Genomic DNA, 4747 nt, shown 5'->3' with positions numbered 1-4747 from the left:
TAGAATCATAGACTATATTTATTCACCATTAATATAAACAGTCGATATTTTAGATGGATTCTAATAACACAGTAGCGGTGTAGCCAAAATGTCTTATAAGCAGCTGTTCTTAGCACTCCTCTATGATATACCTGTACATCTTTTTACCTGGTGTTGCTCAAGTTGGCCACTAGTTTAGCCAGAGTTGCAGACTGCATTTAATAGACATGTTTTGTTTGGCTTCTAAAGTATTTTGTTTTGCAAATTATGTGCCCATGTTTTGTTATTGTTCAGTTGCTAAGTCATATCTGACTTTGCGACCCCATGGGCTGCAGCATGCCCGGTTTCCCTGACCTTCACTATCCCTTGGATTTTGCCTAAATTCATGTCCACTGAGTCAGTGATGTCATCCGACCATCTCATTCTCTGCTGCCCCCTTCTCCTTTTGGCTTCAATCTTTCCCAGCATCAAGGTCTTTTCCAATGACTCTGCAGATTCAGCTTCAGCATCAGACCTTCAGCATCAGCCCATGTTTAAAAAGTGAATAATTTCACATTAACATGCAGCTTTCTGACTTCCACTGAAAAATGAGAAGGACTGGTATTACATTAATGTCATGTAGTACATATTATGTATGATATCTTACGTTATTATGTATCAGGCATTCAGTTCATTCGGTGGTAACCTCCAGTTCACCTGTCTGCTTGTCTCTGTGGTCCTGACCTTCTGAGTTGAGTCAGCATCTGGACAGCGTGCTTGGGTGTCTCAAAGGTACAGCTCTCATGATCTTGAAGACTTGGAAATGCGGGAACTAAGGAAACACAGTTCTCTATTTCGAGGAAACAGGAATACAGTGATGGATTAGTACCAGGGCCCCGGCCACAAGCATGTTCTCCTCACTCCTGAGCCAGCCCTCTTTCCACTGTCCCATCTTGCTTCCTTTGGCTTCTATAATATTTTATTTCAAAATGGTACCTGTTTCTCAAAAACCATAGAGCTTTAAAATAACCATGTTAAATGAAAAAAAAAAGGAAAAAATTCACTCTGTACAGTACGATTAGAACAGTGTTAAAATAGTACACTGAAAAACAACTTTGGGCCATGGCATTGGGAAAACTTTTTTTCCACAAAGTTTCTAAATAATTATGTATTAACTTTTAGAATAAAATAAAGCTCTATTTTTTAAAATATTCTGAACACAATGAAGCAGACGCTTTCCCTGGTCATGACCTCCCTTGCCAGAAACTCACTTCCTTGCTTCTCTATAGCTCAGACTGGCCTGGTGCCTCCATGCTGACTGAGATGGGAGGGGAAGTCTGCTGGTGGCTCCATTATTTTCAGAACTTTCTGTCTTGAACACAGTTATGTGAAAATGCCAAGCAGAATTCTGGAGGCAGAATCACAGATTCTAACCTTGAGTGGAAAACAAAAACAAAAGCATAGACCTTTCTAATGCATCCAGCTTTAGATGCCAGCGTTCAGTAATATCCTATGGTTTATGCAGTTATTAGGTTTTCTGTTGTTGTGGTTTAACTGATAAGTCACGTCCGACTTTTGCAACCCCTTGGACTGTGGCCCGCCAGGCAAGAATGCTGGAGTGGGTTTCCATTTCCTTCTCCAGGTGATCTTGCTGACCCAGGGGTTGGACTACCATCTCCTGCAATTGCAGGCAGATTCTTTACCACTGAGCCATCTGGACTTGCAGTCAAAAACTGAATATACATAAAAACATTGACATATTCTTTCAGATACTTATTTTCCAAGTACCAGCTAAGTAAATTGAAATGAGTCAATACCTTTGTTTATTTTACCCAGTGAAGATGGGTGGTCAGGAGATCAAAAGAAGACTCATCATGTTCCCTTCAAGACCATAATCATTCTTTTGCGTTCATTCTTCATGAGCTTGGTTCTAACAATCTTTGGGAGCCATGGTACTGATTAGGAAGAAAAATCTCTACTCTGGTCATTCAAAAGAGTGAAAAGAAGGTACATGTTTGGTTTCATAAAAGCCTTCTGTTTATGCTGGAGATACAAAGCACATGCTTAGAATGGGCAGCTGTCTGATGTGCTTCTTTTTGATGCTGGTTGTTGGAGGTGAGGAGGTAGGACTGAGAACTTTAGAGAGGATAGATGAGGGGGGCAGGCAGAGAAGCTGCAGCAACTGGAAGTCATTTCAGAAGGAGGGTTTAAACATTTGCAGATGGTTAAACATTTGCAGAGAAGAGAAGATTTGGAAAACGTGAGAACTCTGAGCTAAATTATTGTGGGTTCAAAGACTAGACATTCACTTGATTTGTTTCAGGTAATACAGGGATTTTTAGAAGGATATATGTCAGCATAAAGAAGGTAAGAATCTCGATGACTCTGCCGGGCAGAAGATAGCTCAAGGGAGGTTAGCTTACCAATTGGCAAGAAAATTGTAGCTTATAATAGACCATGGAACATTCAAGCCCAGCTCCTCTCTTGAGATTCTATGATCCTGTGTTACATCTGCTGAACTGGTCAATGCAGAAGTCATTCTGGGCGTAAAGGAGATTCACACATCTAAGTTGGCCTTGTGGAGTTATGAGCCTCAAGAAACTCTCATAATTGTTTGGCTCCTACTCTTCTCTGAGGCAGGTATTTGATAAGCATCAGGTTTTAAGGAGTTACTTGTAGCCCAAAGGGACCCTAAAAATTTAAACCAAATTCATTGCTAACGTTGACTTGAGTAGCAAGTACTTGATGGTGAGGAGAAGGCTTAAGTTTCTCAGCTCCCATCACTATTTTGAATTGAAGCATTGAAGTTCTCACATTAAAATATGTGAATGGAGTAGTACTCAGCCATAAAAAGAATGAAATAATGACATCTGCAACAACATGGATGGACCCAGAGATGATCACACTAAGTGAAGTAAGTCAGAGAAAGACAAATATCGTATGATATCATTTATATGTGGAATAATCTAAAATACAACACAAACGAACTTATTTATAAAACAGAAACAGACTCTCAGATATAGAAAGCCATATTATGGTTACTAAAGGGGAAAGGAGAGGGAAGGGATAAATTAGGAGTCTAGAATCAGCAGATACAAACCATCGTTTATAAAATGAGCAACAGGGGAATTATATTCAACATCTTGTAATAAACCATAATGGAAAAGAATATGAGAAAGAATATATGTGTGTATATATATACAGATGCATAACTAAATCACTTTGCTAATACCTGCTAATCACCAGGAACTAATACAGCATTCATTTTATGAAATAACTATATTTATACCTATTTTATCAATTAACAATATTTCAATTTTAGAAACGTATGTGTGCATGTGTGTGTGTGATAACACACCTCATCACTAGTGACTTATCAAATGAATTAGGCAGTAATCTAATAACGAATGGCTGATAATTTCAGGAATGGCAACCAGAAAGTAGCTGTAGAAGTAACCAGTTACATTAATTTTCAGTAATTTCTTGGGTCTTTTCCTTTGGGGCATTGATTGGGGGACAGAAGAGAAGGAAGGAGAGAGTATATATATTTTGGACACCTGCTCTGGGACAGGCTCAGGCACTTTCTGAGGCTTCCTAGGGTAGGCAACTAAGCCCTAAAATCCTTCATCACTTGGGTGATGAATGAGTGATGGCCGGTCTTCAAAGCTAGATGTAATCTTCTGAAAGCACTGTATTTGTGGCATTAACTATTTCACAGGAAAGGTGGGAAAATCCAACCTGTGTTGATTTCTGTTCATTGTTTGCATTAGATCAAACTAAAGCTACATCATTAACCTCGGCATGGGAGTCTCCTTGGCTGCAGCCGACTGACCCATGCAAAGTTACAAATATTTGAATTCACTGATGCTGTTTGGGAATTACTGCAAGTGTAACAATGACACATTGTTCAGTTCTAAGCACTTTGTAAGGACCTGTCTTGAGAAGGGTTTTACTTCAAAATTATGAGGCAAAAGGTTGAGATTAAGGCTTAAAGAAAATAACCTTTGGAATTCAGCCTCCAGTAGGGGAACTGGCAAGCAATCTGTGTTCAGCACTCTTTTCAGAAGTGTCCTGAACATAGCCGTATTCCTAGAGACCAGGCTTGCCCAGTGGGGCTAAAGAAAAAGAAAAATCCAATCGTGGGAAAGAACGTGAAAAAAGGAAGCAAGGAAAAATATGGAAAAGGCAACTCAATTCACTGGCGTGCTTATCTGTTTTTCAGAGAGCAGCCACTGGGTCAGCCATTGCCTCTGCCCGCTACCCTCAACTTTCAGGGGGCCCCTTCCTCACCCCAGGACAGGTTAACCTAGTCGAGAACTGCATGAGGAGCGGGTGACTGGGGAGTGTTGTGTGGCTACAGCAAGCAGTTACAAGACCACAGTCCTCTATTGGCTTAAGATCCACATTGTGGAGGACATTCGGATAATCCCACCCCAACATCGATCCCACCCCCCGCCCCACGGTGTAACCACCATGTATGGATGAGTGAGCACTGGCTGGTCCAGGCTAACAGGGCAATCCCATTTCCCTGGGTCTGGGGACTGGTTAGGGTTCATCTGAGCAGGATGAGCACAATATGTTCTTTGTCCGCAAAGGCAGGAATATTAGACCCAGTTGTTGCTTACAGCATCTTGAAATCTCAAGAGGGGAGTCACCTCGCATATAAGCTGACGTAGGCAAGAAGGCAGAGCTGTGAGAATAAGAAGAAACAGCCCGCGCCAGGCGCTGAGTGAGCCATCCCCAGAGCCGAGTACCTTCACACTTTTCCCATCAGTGTCCTTCATAGTTC

The 4747-nt window shown here is 41.1% G+C and overlaps 1 long non-coding RNA gene across 1 annotated transcript; it reads right to left on the bottom strand.

Moving 5' to 3' along the window:
* Positions 1-1632, bottom strand: LOC109558665 (uncharacterized). Its single transcript, XR_011566525.1, has 2 exons — positions 1230-1632; positions 1-808 (listed from the first exon to the last, which is right to left on the bottom strand). It is a non-coding gene; the product is annotated as an uncharacterized lncRNA (long non-coding RNA).
* Between the last annotated feature and the right edge of the window lie 3115 nt (positions 1633-4747).

Source organism: Bos indicus, chromosome 5 (assembly GCF_029378745.1).
Source record: "Bos indicus isolate NIAB-ARS_2022 breed Sahiwal x Tharparkar chromosome 5, NIAB-ARS_B.indTharparkar_mat_pri_1.0, whole genome shotgun sequence".
NCBI lineage: Eukaryota > Metazoa > Chordata > Mammalia > Artiodactyla > Bovidae > Bos > Bos indicus.
The sequence above is the reverse complement of the archived record's forward strand: the minus strand, read 5'-3'. Positions and strand labels throughout refer to the sequence as shown.